The 16,282-nt window shown below is 42.6% G+C and overlaps 1 protein-coding gene across 15 annotated transcripts in view; it reads right to left on the reverse strand.

Annotated features, from left to right (window-relative positions):
• The window catches only part of celf5a (cugbp, Elav-like family member 5a), a 175,994-nt gene that overhangs the window by 102,528 nt on the left and 57,184 nt on the right, over positions 1-16,282 (reverse strand). The gene's annotated exons all lie outside the window — the stretch shown is intronic.

Genomic DNA, 16,282 nt, shown 5'->3' on the forward strand with positions numbered 1-16,282 from the left:
TGTGCAAGTTAAAGTAAAAAACAAGTACTTTAAAACTGTCCCAGTCTTCTGGTGAAAGTCGGGTCTGTTAGTGGCAGTATCACTATCATCAATAACACCTGCGTCCTGATGTGCACTTTCAAATCTTTCAAAGCTGAAGCACTCCGATATACCTACATGGATTTTTTTCAGATGGGAGCGGTTCTGCAAATGCCTTCAGTGCCAGAGCTGCTGCTTTCTCATAAACAAGCTTCTCTAATGGAAAACCTCACAAAATAAAAAAGAGCTGCATTGTAGTGGAAGAAAGCGCGACAAAAAAGTGGAAGATTATATATTTGTAAGAGTTTAACCTGAATGTTTGTTTTTCTGCAAAATGTGCATGTGTGTACTCGATGTGATAGTCACCACAGAATTGTCTGACCTTTAACGGTGTTCCAAAGTTAGGTGAAGTTGTCTTTCTTCTTCACCTAAAGTGGAGTGACATTTAATAGTCCCCACAGGTCAAAGAGGGTAACAAACACCAAATAAAGGCTGTCAGATGCCTAAAAAAAGGACAAACCTCACTCTGTAGTTGAGCGAATGAGTTTGTCTGTGTGTGAGTGTGTGCGTGTGTGTGCGTGAGCTTGTTTTCATATCTTTGTGGGGACCAAAAATTGGAAGTTTACTATATGTGGGGACCAGGATTTTGGTCCCCACAAGTTTGAAGGCATTTTTGAGACTCAAAATGTGGTTTTAGTGACAGGGTTACAATTGGGTTATGGTTAGGTTTAGGATAAGGGTTAGGCACTCATTTTTGATGGTTAGGGTTAGGGTAAGCGGCTAGGGAAACCATATGTCAATTAGATGTCCCCAGAAGATGTGAATACCCGATATGCATGTGTATGTGTGCGCGTATGTGTGTGTGCAACAGCCATTTCAATAGTACTTTTACTCCACACTTTGCTGAACTCTTCGTCAGTCTGTCTTGTTACCTCTTTTCTAACCTTTTCTCTTGTGGACAAACACTTCTTTGCTGCAACACATCTTCTCCGTACTCGGAGGCAATTAAATGTTAGTGCTGGAGGGGTGGGAGGGAGGAGTGATGGCCCATGGTGTGTCACACACGCCAGCAGATAGACCCTGTTGCCACTGGCCACTGTAACAGATCCATGTCTCTGGAGTTTTAAATGATTCAAACATCTGCCCTTCGCTGTTCTTGTGGTGGACAAAGGATGTTCCTTTTCTTCTCTCCAATTCTCACTCTTCCTCCTCTTCCTCTCTCTTTCTCCCTTTGTTACCCCCGAGCTTCTCAGACAAATCCATCAGTTGAGACTGCCGTATTTGTAACTTTAGGGAATCCAGTGTCTGCCTGTTATTCTATTTCCTCTGCCAGAATGAGCGCTTAGACAAGGTATTTCTGATCCTGTCTGTCAGCAAGCAAAAGCTACCAAGCTGAATTGCATGAAAGCTGTTAGAAAGGTAAACAATGGGCCAAGAAAGACCCTTTCATTTTTTTAGTGTGAATCTGGACCAGTTCCTGCACCATTCTAGTTTTCATTTTTCATTAAAGGTTTAGTTGCTTTTGCCAAAAGTCTTTAAGCTTTAGGGCAGCATTATTAAAGTAATTTGCCGATCGAGGCCTCCATCCAGAACAGTAAAAATAAGTTGCTACAGGTAGAATTTTTAATAGTCCACAGAATAAATGAACCCTTTCCAACTGTTTTCAGTTAATGTTTGAGCTAATAAACATTCGTACATTTAGATATACATTTATACAGTCTTCAGTGTGGGCAAAAACTTATTAAAATCATAATTCAATATAAACTGGATGCAAAGTGGCTATTAACTCTAGAATGCAGGTGTCAACAGCAAAAAAATAAAAAATAAAAACTAATTTCTTGATTCCTGGAACAGAAAGACATGCATTTGGGTATAAATGCCAGACTTTACTCAGATCTTGGCAGGTGGACTAAATGTGAGACAGAACTCTGGTGCAGTCAGCTGACAGAGCTCCAGAGAGGTATGGTTCATTCTTCACAACTATGCAGTGGAGGTGAGCAGATGAGAGGAAACCAGGGGTGCAGGGGGCAACCAGCAACACAGAAGCCAACAAAACTCCCAAGCCCTAACAACTGACAGACAAGAGCAGATGAGCTTGCAGTAAATGCATTAATTACACACCAAGGTCGAGCAGAGCACAAGTCGAGCTAGACAGAGCTGAGCTGGGCTGGGTTGTTTCTCGCAAAGCTGAGTTAGGCCTCTGTGCGGGGTTATTGGTGGAGGATGCTGGCTCTCTGCAGAGCATGCTTTGCAATCCCCAGGCCTCATTAGGGATGCAGAGAGGTTCTGACTCCCATCACCTGTGAGCTTTTTATATCTGGCATAATCTCTTAGTAGATATTTCTTACATCCCATAATGAGCAAGTTATTACTCCATACAACAGAAACTGGAAGCAGAGAGGGGATCAGGGGAAAAGGAGAGATGGGAGGAGGAGGGAAGGAAGGGAGGAAAAAGGAAATAAAATGTAAGCAAATACACAGACAGCTAAAATACAGAGAGATTGGAAATCCATGCAGATTTAAAAGGCAGCAAAGACAGGGAGGCATCCACATTCGCTTTGGTTAACATCAGCAGTGTTTAAAGCATCATGACTGTGGTAAAAACAAACAACTTGACAGCCCCCAACCTCCAGCCTATTTGGCCCTTCGAGGGAGCATACCAGTTTAATAAATACATAAATAAGTGCATATATTAACAGAGCATTAGACTGACATGGCAGTGACAGCACCTGAAGCACTAGAAGACAAGTCATCCTTCTCCTCTCTCTTTCTCTTCTCTTTGCTGTCTGCACTGATTGATGTGAAGGAGGCGGATCAAAGGCTGCTGAACGGCGGTACTCAGGAAGATGGAGAGATAGATAGAAAGGGAGGAGAATGAAGGCAAAGGAGGTATGGGGGTGTAGGGCTAAAGTTGGAGCAGATAGAGAAGTTCCTGGCACTGCTGTCTGTCACTCAGCTCCATGAAATGACCCTCTAACTACAGGGCTAAGTCAGACATTAAAGCCTCCAGAGTCAGAGGATTCACTCATTCTCATTCACCCTCTCCTTCTCCGTTCACCTAACTCTCATTCTCTCTCCCTCTCTATCCTTTATCTTTTCTCCTCTATGTCCCATCCCGAAGAGGAGGAGCAGGCCAAGCACCATTAATCTCCTATCTAATAACACTGGTAATGTTACACATTATTGGAAAGAGATGGGCAAAATGAACCAATAAGTTATCTGATATGGGTCTCCCTTCTCCACGCACGCTCCAATCCCAAGGACATTTAGGCAAAAGAAGAGACACAGATGTAGTGACAGAACAAGACAGAGAAAAGAAGAAAGGAGGCAAAGAGAGAAGGAGAGAGAAGGAGAGAGAAGGAGAATTAGCGACGGAAAAAGGGTGGGCAATGTGAAATATTTCCTGCTATCGACCTGTTGGCCAGGGACATGCATAGATTTCTGTATGTGGAAGATAAGTGTCTTTGATAAAGTAGGTTAGCATTGATTAATCCATGAAATCTTGGGGCTGTGGACTTGAAGTTAATGAGTAAGGTTTTCTATTTTCTCTGCAATCTCTCACGACATACGTGCTCAGCACAGCCCGGGGACCCGTGGCTGCAGCACACCACCCACCTCCCTTATTTTAGATGTCTGTTATTTTGGGTGAAGATGGCCAATCAATGAAGTTGACATTTGTTACTGTGAAGGATTCACAATGCAATCATGGGATAAGAGTTGTAAAGGCCTGCTCAGTGCATACAGAGGGGGTGGAAAGGTCACGGCTAATCTAAAGAGAACAGAAGTTATTTATCCATACATGGCAGAATAAAAAGAAGGTGGGAAACAGATCTATACATACAGCCCTTGGGTGGGTTACGGAGAAACTGCACAGACACACACATACATACACAGGCAAATCGAATATCCTATGACCTGCAAAATAATTTCCCTCCTGAAAAAGAAAAACTGAAAAAAACATATCTTCCAGTACATAGCTGAGGTTTGTAGATTGTTACTTTGCATGTCATAAAGATAAGTCTGAATACACCGCTAAACAGTCACCCTGTTTGAAATGTCCACCTACATCGTTTGAACTGTGTTTTTGCCATATTTAATAGTGTATGATGGTTTCTTTGCATGCAGTCATAGTGAAGGAAAGCAAAGCAAACAGCATGTTGGCTACATCAGTCACATTTAGAACAACCTTGAAACAAATAGCACTATGGACGCATCCTCAGGCAACGAGCGCTGGGAGAAAGAAATCAAGGGAGACAGACAGGCGGGCATTGCAGGCAGGCAAACAGGCAGCTTTCTCTTTCTCTCTCTTCCTATCTCTCTTACTGACTGTACATCAACACCTCTGTTGCCCACACTCTTTCACATTCTAGTTTCTCCCTCCTCTCACTCACATTAATCCATCTCTCTCTCCGTTGTAAATCATCCCTCTCTTCCTCAACCTCAGCAGCAGCTGCGCGGAGGAGGTAGAGTGGATGTCAAAATATTTGGCAGCCATCTCTAGTGCCGGTGTAGCATTTTAACCTCTGTGGTTATTACACATATACAGGTTTGTCTGACATCCCCTCAGGCATTAGCCTTGAAATCTCTCTCTCTTTTCTCCCACTCTCTCTCTCTCTTTCTCTTCATTCATCACATCATTATCATTACAGCAGGGATACACAAACAACAAGCTCTCCCCACCCTCACCGCTCGATGCTCTGTGAATGACTGAAGCTTTGCTCCAAATATTGGTGCTTTGCATGTCACGAGAAAATCGGAAAAACCACTGAACAGTCACCCCTTAATCCACCAAAGTTAAAAGCAGGGGCCTTTTCACCTTTTCAGCTCACTGCAACCACTAAACTTTGAGCTGGATGGACTCGCAGCACACATGCAATCGTATTAAGTCATGCATGCTTTTGCACCATATTTCCAACTGCACACAAACAAACACTGCTCTCTCCCTTAAACATGTGCAGATATTTCAGTTGCTATTTATTTAACTCCTTCTCTAAACGTGTGTGCCTTTTTATTTCAGTGCCTTTATTCTTTTTATGTAATATAATATATTTATTGGGGGGTGGGGGGAGAGGGTTTTCCCAGGATAGACAGCCCCAAAAAGCTCTTAACAGCGTGTGTAAATCAGATGTCATAAGAAGATCTACTGGTGCTATGTTGGCCTGATATACACTGTTGTATTGTGATGACAGATGCATGTACCCTATGTAGCATGCACAGAGGTTTGAGATATGCGTGTTCTGAGCGATGTTTTGTTTTTTCTTTTTCTCGTTATTTTTTCCTTTTTCTAAAAAAAAAATACGTGTACAGCACCAAATATTTATCTCTAGTCCACCAGTAATACTTTATTTTGGAAAAGCACAAGAAAAATCCTCCACTGAACTGGGGTAATGAATTTGTATTTTTACTGCAGCTCTACTCGTTTCAAGGATTCTCTGGAGATAATACTAGCATGAAGTGCAATCAAAATTACCATTTGATTCAATGTACGTGAACAATATATGCTGATTTGCACCAAAAGTGGCAATTATTTCACAAAGGCTTCCCTGTTTAATGGCAGCAAAGTTTTGCAGGTCAGTAAAATGCATCTCTGTTGTTGCAATGAGCTGCATGTGCTCATACATAGCATCTGCGAACACACATACAAAAAGAAGGATTTAAAAAATGCACTTGTCTCCCATGTTTGTGTATTTTGTTTTGTTACGGTGGATCAAGGAGAATACAGGAGGACTGAAGCCACTGTTGTGGTTAAGATACACAAACAAACAAATCTCCTCCTTTCTGCCCCATTAAAACCTGTTCTCCTCTCCTGTGCCCTATTATCGCTGATCCTCCTCTGTTCTTCTGTGTACCATCAAAGATATTTCCCTGCAGTGCATAACAGACTAACTAACCATAAAAAAACACTTGTTAGCATGCTTCTTAGTATACTGTGACACTACCTCAACACATTAACAGTAAAGCTAAAAACAGGATTTGCCGCTGTAGAGATTGTGCTGTGCAACGATTTTGTATTTTACTGGAATTTTTTAAATGTTGACATAGATACAGTCGGGGTCAGGCCTACACCGATTCATCATGGGCACAAATGTCATGGAGAATTTTAATGACTTTAAATGTAATTACTTTAAAAAACTACCTAAAAAATACAATTTTATTCAAAAAAATACGTACAGACACAAATAAGTACATATACTTACTTACTTAGACGATATCTCAGCACTTTGCCAAGGTCTGAAAGAAGACCCAAACCTGACCCTCAGTTGACAGGAAATTGGTTAGGATGTTCAGGAACAACGCAGGAACCACCAACACTCAAGCCTGTCATGAACTGGAAACTGCTGGAACACCAGCATCCACAGTGAGGCCAGTTTTACATCTTCACGATGAAAGAGTGCTGACCAAGAAGGAAGCCTCTGCTCCAAAATCAACACCTTCAACCTCGACTGAGATTTGCAGCTGCTCACAGGGATGAGCCAAATGCCTTGTGGAGAAAGGATTGATGGACAGACGAGACAAAGACTAAGGTATTTGGCCACAGTGACGACAGATTTGTTTGAAGTTCAAAGGTGAGGCCTTTGAACCTAAGAACACTGTACGAGCTGTCAAACATGGCGGTTGCAGCATCATGCTCGGGGGCTGTTTTGCTTCCAGTGATACTGGTACATAAAGTAGGTGGAAAAATGAAGAAGAACTACCTCTGAATTCTTCATGTTAACTTCAAATCAACAGCTACACTATTGAAACCTGGACAAGGCTTAGTCCAACATTGTCCTGTTGGGTGTTCCGACAGGACAAAGGTTCCAAGCACACTTCAAAGCTAGTTTTTGGTTGGATAAAGAAGGCTTCTGGAATGGCTTTCCCAAAAGCCCAACCTCAACATTATTAAAAATCTGTGAACTGCGTTAAAAGCCAGAAAAAGCCAGATCTGTGCCAGGAAACCAACCATGTATGAAAATATGTGAGCACAACTGTACATACTGAATAACAGTAAGAGCAAAAGGTTAGGCTGAACTATTGATTGAGATGTAGTTTAATGCAACATGAAGGATACTGAATATAAATCCCACTATGATCTATTTTACATGTGCCAAGGTCTCCCAGTATGAATGCCACTGCCTCAGATCTCTTTTTCAGTTTTTTTATGTTCACTCATAACAAAAATTGGGAAATACATGCAGTGTTAAATTGTATATGAGGTGCCAATTAACAACAATAATGATTAGAGGTTTTCATGAACTAGACACGAACTATGAGACTTTTGAGATTTTGAAGCTTGTGGGTTCAGAAGTACATGGCTACTGCTGTGAGTTAAATTTATAATTTTCCCCATCTGCCTGATGCATACTTATGCACATCATGCTTCGGTCTGACAACTGATCTGACAGAGAAACCAAGCACAGAACATGATGTCCTGTAGGCTCACCACCCCAAGCATAAATATTAATAGAGAAGTCAGGAGGCCAAGGAGAGTCATTATAACCTTGCATAGACCTACGAAAAGCATCCTTAAGTCAGATATCTTATTTTTTACCACCATCACCACAATAGGTAACGTTACAGGTGCCATTTGAAAGGTATTTAATGTTAGATGAACAATTAAAGACAAGAAAGCATCTTGTTAAAAGTGTGATGACCACAGCAGAAGCTTGGGACAACGTTCAAAGGGGAACAAGCCCTACCAAAAGAAAGAGAGCGAGTGTTTGAGATGAAATGGTTGGGGGTGGGGGGAGGGGTGTGTGGATGATGATGAAGTGTGAGTATATAGAGTTGGTCTGAGAGACAGAAGTGGATGCAGAAAGCAGCTTACTCACACTGTGGTGAATCATTGTGCCCTGCCTGATAAGCTCTGACTCACTGAGAGAAGGGGAAAACAGCAGAAAAAGCAGCGAGTGTAGGTGGAAAACGAGCTGAATGCGTATGCATGAGAACGCGTGCGTGTACGTGGTGTGTGCCCATGTGTTCGCCACATGTAATTTTGGCCACATACTGCTCCCCGATATGGCTGCAAGAACACGGACCCATGTTAGTGCACAGCTCTGCAGCGTGCATGGCTCTGAAGTGTGTATGTGTCTGCAAGTGTGTGTCGTTCCTGCAGTGGTGACAGTGAAGGTCAGTAGCGTGGGTGTGTCTCAGGCCTCCCAGCTGTGGCCCGGGGCTAAGGAGCCATCACTGTCACATCTCTGTCTTGCTGCTGTGCGCTGCTGGCCCCGCAGCACGGCAGCACACAGCAATGACTCACACGTACGCACACATCTGAGTCCTGTGGCTCAGATACACACACATACACAACACGTACTCACAGACACAGCACACAACACTAACCTCAGGACACATAAGCACATAAGCAGCGAATCACACATAAGCCAACAGAGTGAGATGTCACACAGGCATAGTACACATGCTCTATCTACATCAACCTCAATTTAGCTCCAGCATGTAACAACCACACACGCACACACACACACACACACACACACACACACACACACACACACACACACACGCACACACACGCACACAAATCACCGAAACGGTCCTTTACATTCCTGAGATGGAAAGCATAATGCATGTCCCTTCTCTAATACAGTATGTGAACTTGATGACCTTGTCCACACTCATTCAATCACCAGTGGAGTGAGCACAATTAATCCAGCAGTCTGCTTCGTAGTCTCTGCTGTATCGTCTCAGCCTTGCGCTCTGCTGTATTCAGCAAATATGTACAAAGAATCTTGTCTGGAAGTTTTGTGCCTCTACAAGCACAAAGTCATGCAGAGTGAAGGTTTAGAGGTGAACATGATCTACTCTAATGATACTTCATCTCTGTGTCTGTGCTGGTAGCATCACCGTTAGAGAGTTCTTTGCAAGTAAAACTTTTCCGCTTAATGTCTTCTATTAACATGTCAGTTCAAACAGATCACAATACGGAAACCTTGACTCTTTCTCGACCTGTGAATTTATTCAACTGGAAGCAAACTTGATATTAGAAAAGAAACAACGCATTTGAAATATTAGTGGCAGTAAAGTATAGCTCATTATCTTAGATTGATACTGCAGTTAAGAGTGAAATGTGCACACAGGCAGTTAAAGTGGCTGCCTCTTTCATGAGACCTTTTGGAGAAATACGGCTGAGAGTTTGGCTCCTGCTACTTCCCTTGAAAAAAGAAATATATATGACCTCTGGTTATAGTGTAGCCCTGAAATGGGCTGATGCTACAGCACAAACCCCAGTGTCCCCCTCTCCCAGTCATCCTCACGCTGGCCTCTTTATAGTGCAATGCACGGCACATAAAAAGGAGAGCACATTGCGCAATTACCGTCTAATTAACCGGCCGATATTTTATGTGGTCAGTGAGCCCGCAGACAGACTGCAGATTATTTGCCAGGATTTGAGAGGATGTATGTCTTACTGGATGGTTTTTAGGCAGATTTACTGACCTCCACTGCTAATTTGTGTCTGCGTTTGCCTACATGTGAGCTTGCTTTAATAAAAATAAGGCACATATTATATGTCTCTGGAAAGGGGAGGTTATTTGTTTGATTTGTCTGAGTCATGCCTTATTCCCTACGCTGCCCCCCACTCTCCTCCTCTTTCCTCCTTCCATCTCCGCCTCCCTGAGCCCTTAACAGCAGCAGGTTTGCATTGGGATTTGAGGTGTAATTAAATTCAATAAATAGGCGAAGGTGAAGAAATAAATCAAGCAGAAACTGATGAACAACAGGAGATTAAATGCCACTGAGCCGTGCAAACAAATATTTCAATAGAATTTTCAACAGAGGGCACCCAGGGCCCCCTGCAAACCTCAAGAAGTTTTTAAACTGAAAGTTGGGTCTCCCAAGCTGCCACTGCTATAACTAAGCTTGATGCCATTGTCCTCGTTGACATCATAATATGGCACATGATAAGGAAATAAATAACCATTTGAAGGGCATAGATTGTAGGAGATGACAGGCTATGTTCCGTGCCCTCTGTCTTTCACATACCTCATCATCCTCCTGCATCATCGCTTATTCAGAGGCCAGCCAACGCTTTATTAATGACTACTGAAGTACCAATTAATGCTGCATAATACATGAACTACAGCTGTGCAAATCTGAATAACGTCTGATTAGGTACTAAAAAGGATAGGGGAAGTACTGCTGGTGCATATTAATGCTATCGGGGCTGGGGTGGGTGGGGGGCGTTAGGGTCAACAGGGGTCTGGTTTTTGTGCCAGATCGCCCTGAAGAATCCAACAAAAGAGCCTCACAGCCATCCCTAAAAGCCACAGCTAGTCAGTAGCGAAGACCACAGCGACTCAGAACGAGTACCCATGCTCCCATTCAGTTTTACGCAGTGTGAGTCGAAGTGGTTTGGTTCACACACTGATTTGCTTGCTTTACTCCATACAGCACCATACTGCCCTCCAGGGCATAACAGGCCTAAGTGCTTTAAGTCCCCAGAATGGAAATGAGGTCTTTTTTTTTTAACGGGCATCGTTCAAGGCTACACCTGGTGCACTGAAAGCACCCAGGTCCACTGCTCCATGAATTAATGAAGGAAACCTAGCAGCAGGGAGGTCAACCTTTGACCCTCACTACTCATTCACACAGCTTGGACCAGGTACAAGAAAACTGCCAAGCCTCTGGGTTGGAGGGCGGAGGTTGGGGGTGGTGGAGGGTTATTTGTGTGCCTGCATGATTGTTCGCTCTCCATCATCTAAACTGAGACGTGTTGCTCAATTCTGAATTAAAATGACAAGGACAAAAGTGTTTCCAATTAGGCCTTTTGAAAAGATCGCCCATGTTCACTCCTCTCTTGGATTCCCTCTCTCTTTGCTTGTGCTCTTCTGCCACTCAATAAATCTTTAGTTCCTAAAAAAAAAACCCACACAGTCTTGTCTTCCTGCAGTATCGCTCTCACTTTCTCCGCCATTCCCCCCTTCTGTTTTGTCTTTGCCTCTTGTCCTCTTTTGAACAGCTGCACTGCCTTTATTATGATGCGCTCCCTCTCTCCCTGTCTGGCCTTTCACGCTAATCCTCCATTGGCCTTTCACATGCACAAAATTCCCCCCTGAGCCCCCATTCCTCTGACAGGCTTTCACATACAGTATTAGATTAGGCTTAGCTGTGTTTATTTATTTATTTATTTCGTCTTTTGTCTCTAAAACTTTCGGAAACCAAATCCAGACCCCCACTCCCCCCACCCCCCCACCCCCCCCACCCCAAACAAACCCTGCTGACTGAAATTTTCAGCTTGCTTCCCTTTTTTTTTTTTTTTTCCAGCAGCAACATTCTGTTACATATCAATTTGGCTCTTGTGTCCTCTACTGCAAACATTCTTTGGTGCTAGTTTCTGGCAGTGAACATGGCAGCACTAACTGAGAGTTTTAGAACAGGCTGTCTAATGGAGGCTCACAGCATTTTGTGGTTTCCAATCATTTGGCGCTAAAAGAAACACACAGTAGCAAATGGGCTGAGCAGTCACCCATTAAGCTGGCCACCAGCACCTCAGCTTAATTGTGGTAATGAAGTCCAGGCTGACCCTATAATGCAAGGTCCACGCGTGCTGCCATGCTGATGATTTTATAGACCTGACCTGAGTTATGACCCACTCCCTGATAGGCTAGTAGATAGAAATATGGAAGCATGGTGGGAGGAGAAAATAAAGTAGCGTGTGAGAGTACAATAGAGAGCAACGGACAGCTAAAAAGTGAGGCAATGAGAGATGGATAGAGGAAGGAAATTCCAGTAAATCATTTTAATGAAATGAGTACTTTATCTAAAGGACAGTTCAGCTTCAAGGAACTGTTTTTGAAGAACTCTTTTCTTGCCTAGTCCTACCATTCAGCACTACCCTCCTGGCCCATTAGCCCTGGGGCTGGCCTTCCATCACTCTCCTCATCTCTCTAACCTCTCTAGTGAGCAAGTCCAATCAGGAATCAATATCCATGTCACAGGGAACACACGCTGCTTTGACACCAGTGGATACGACAAAAAAAGTCTATTACACAGCAGTTATCTCCATTACTGCTGAGCAACTCAGTCACAGAATGGAGGATGGCAGGCTGAGAAGAGCAGGGAGGAAGTGTGGTGGTGACACATTGTGAAACTCTAATTCGGAGCAACATGTCTGATTAACCTACTTTTCTCCTTTGGGACCTGGAGACTGTCCAGGCAGACACACACACACACACACACACACACACACACACACACACACACACAAAAACATGATCAAAATGGGCAAAAATATCACCTCCACACACATTCACAAATATATAACAACATCTAACTTCTGTATGTTACTGCTGTTCATGTATCTACAGGGAGTGCAGAATTATTAGGCAAGTTGTATTTTTGAGGAATAATTTTATTATTGAACAACAACCATGTTCTCAATGAACCCAAAAAACTCATTAATATCAAAGCTGAATGTTTTTGGAAGTAGTTTTTAGTTTGTTTTTAGTTTGAGCTATTTTAGGGGGATATCTGTGTGTGCAGGTGACACTTCCTGTGCATAATTATTAGGCAACTTAACAAAAAACAAATATATACCCATTTCAATTATTTATTTTTACCAGTGAAACCAATATAACATCTCCACATTCACAAATATACATTCCTGACATTCAAAAACAAAACAAAAACAAATCAGCGACCAATATAGCCACCTTTCTTTGCAAGGACACTCAAAAGCCTGCCATCCATGGATTCTGTCAGTGTTTTGATCTGTTCACCATCAACATTGCGTGCAGCAGCAACCACAGCCTCCCAGACACTGTTCAGAGAGGTGTACTGTTTTCCCTCCTTGTAAATCTCACATTTGATGATGGACCACAGGTTCTCAATGGGGTTCAGATCAGGTGAACAAGGAGGCCATGTCATTAGTTTTTCTTCTTTTATACCCTTTCTTGCCAGCCACGCTGTGGAGTACTTGGACGCGTGTGATGGAGCATTGTCCTGCATGAAAATCATGTTTTTCTTGAAGGATGCAGACCTCTTCCTGTACCACTGCTTGAAGAAGGTGTCTTCCAGAAACTGGCAGTAGGACTGGGAGTTGAGTTTGACTCCATCCTCAACCCGAAAAGGCCCCACAAGCTCATCTTTGATGATACCAGCCCAAACCAGTACTCCACCTCCACCTTGCTGGCGTCTGAGTCGGACTGGAGCTCTCTGCCCTTTACCAATCCAGCCACGGGCCCATCCATCTGGCCCATCAAGACTCACTCTCATTTCATCAGTCCATAAAACCTTAGAAAACTCAGTCTTGAGATATTTCTTGGCCCAGTCTTGACGTTTCAGCTTGTGTGTCTTGTTCAGTGGTGGTCGTCTTTCAGCCTTTCTTACCTTGGCCATGTCTCTGAGTATTGCACACCTTGTGCTTTTGGGCACTCCAGTGATGTTGCAGCTCTGAAATATGGCCAAACTGGTGGCAAGTGGCATCTTGGCAGCTGCACGCTTGACTTTTCTCAGTTCATGGGCAGTTATTTTGCGCCTTGGTTTTTCCACACGCTTCTTGCGACCCTGTTGACTATTTTGAATGAAACACTTGATTGTTCGATGATCACGCTTCAGAAGCTTTGCAATTTTAAGACTGCTGCATCCCTCTGCAAGATATCTCACTATTTTTGACTTTTCTGAGCCTGTCAAGTCCTTCTTTTGACCCATTTTGCCAAAGGAAAGGAAGTTGCCTAATAATTATGCACACCTGATATAGGGTGTTGATGTCATTAGACCACACCCCTTCTCATTACAGAGATGCACATCACCTAATATGCTTAACTGGTAGTAGGATTTCGAGCCTATACAGCTTGGAGTAAGACAACAAGCATGAAGAGGATGATGTGGACAAAATACTCATTTGCCTAATAATTCTGCACTCCCTGTATTTTGATCATGTGCACGTTCTTTTCCTAATTTAGCCTATTTTAGGTGGAATTTGAAGGAGCTTTTGGTTTCTGGAGTTCCATATTTCCTCAAATCAAAGCTGTAGTCATAAAAATCTGGCAACCAGATAAAAGCTGGAAAAAGAACAATCCCATACAACTGCTGTCAGTAAATGTTTCACAATAACAGGCTTATTAAGAAATGAAGGGTTTTTGTCCAGTGAAAGACTAGGACTTTTAATTTGATAGTTAAATTAGGCCAGGCAAACATGTTGGGGAAGTTCTACTGTAAAATTGAAAAAGCACCACTTAGTGACAAATATTTTAGGCATGTTCTGTGTTCTGTGATAATGAATAGTTTTGCAGTTTGTTCCTTTGTGTTTAAAGGTAAGCCGTGGACATCAATTATATGTAGTTTTTGTTAGTGCTCTACTTTACAGTTGTCTGTCTGTGCCCTTGTAGCTGCAGTCTGAGCACTAACAACAAATTGCAGGGTATGAATATGTCCAGGGTATTAATATGCATGAACTCATGATGAAGAAATGTATGGGACTTGAACTCAATTGACTCTTGAGTCACACAGGCATATTTAAGTGCAGTGTGTTGAACAGGGAAGACAGGACAAGATTTAAACAAGGCTTCATACTTCAACGTTATCAATTATACTCACTGAACAGGTAATCAAAGATAAAAGCCTGCCTGCTTCAAATAAAGGCTTGTTACCTTTCTCCAATTAAAGCAAGAAAAATCAGTATTAGTCACGATTCTAAACTACAAATTTCCTATGCCTGAAACAGCTCTTTGCAGCTCTAGATATACAGTAAGAGTCATTTTACCGAAACACAAAAGTAGGTCATTTGTCAGCGTCAGAAAGTGCCACAGTCATATGAACCTCTTCTGATCCATCACCCACAAGCTTAGCATTGTTAAACTGAAGAGTCAACCGATATGGACACCAGAAGACTTTTTAATCATAAATCCTGCACATCAGTGTTCTGGCATATCTGGCCTTCTGTAATATATAAACAATGCACAGGGTTTCACAATCGTGCTTTGTATGCTTCCATCCATCCCAGTGTCACACACAGACATTTATAATGGTAAAAGGCTAGCATAACACAGAACAGCGGCGTTACTTTTCTTGTAGAAAAGAAATTTAAACATGTTTTGTATTAAAAACAGCAAAGATGACAGCTACACTTCATGACCACACAATGTCAATTACCAGAAGTACACAAGCATGGGCAAAGTAATGTTGACACTTAATATAGAGAGTGCATTAGTGCACTTTAGACTCCACACAGATGTAGACCTGTGTGACTGGAACCATAAAGCAATGTGACACTGTTCATGTGGCTTCACCTTGGCCCAGTAACCTTGATCAGTCAGGTCATCAGTCAATTTTTAATTGCTCAAATGTTGTATGGGACATGGGTGGTGGAGTGGGCTTGCGTATTCCCCGAGGATGAGAGTCTTTACTCGGTGGGTTTTCTTCTGCGCCGTACTCTGCTACCACCCCTCACAACACCCCATCCAGCCACACTTTGCCTCTGGCTCGCTTTATGACATTCATTTGCCTGATTAGCTAAACAAATGCTGAATGTTCCCTCGCTCGCTTTCGGAAACACACTTAAAATGAACAATGTGTGTGCTGAAAATTATCAGCTGTAAAACTGCTCATAAATCATGGCAAGGTCTGAATCAGCAAACAGTTGCATTAATCAGCGGATTTAGCACCGATACTGTACAATTAATGCAATCTATTTATCTTCATTTAATATGTGTGGGATGAGCAACTGTACAAGTGCCACCCTTGTAATGTATGATGGGTTTAGAATGGAATAAAAAGAATTCAGTAATATTTTTACCGAGCACTTTGCGCACACAGCATAAGGCATGCAAATGACCATTCAGACCCTCCCACTGTCGAAGAATCAAAACATAACAAATACAGCCTGCGATGCACAGACCGTCAGTGGTAATGAAAGCAAAAGGTTTCTGTTAGTGGAGATTGCTTTTCCAGAGCTTCATTTTACAGCTTTGTGTTGAATACACTCCTCTAGCAACTCCTCTTGAATGTTTCATCACAGACCAGATCCCAGGGGTTGATACAACGCGCTCATCACACATACACACTCACTATGAGGAATCTTCACATCATGCATGTGGAAGATATGAGAGTCAACTGGATGCCATTTCATCTGCTGGGGGAGCGATTTTATTGCATATTCAATGTGGGAGGATACAAACATGATAGAATGTCAAGACAGGCAGCTATAGAAGCTATAGTAGCAGTGGTAGCTTTTTTCCACGTGTCAGATTATCCCTTCTCATCTGTGATGCGCAGCTTCAAATGCAGATTTTAGTGGGTTACAGACACGTTGCAATGTATGCCAAAA

The sequence above is a fragment of the Oreochromis niloticus genome, linkage group LG23, assembly GCF_001858045.2.
Source record: "Oreochromis niloticus isolate F11D_XX linkage group LG23, O_niloticus_UMD_NMBU, whole genome shotgun sequence".
In the NCBI taxonomy this organism is placed as follows: Eukaryota; Metazoa; Chordata; class Actinopteri; order Cichliformes; family Cichlidae; genus Oreochromis; species Oreochromis niloticus.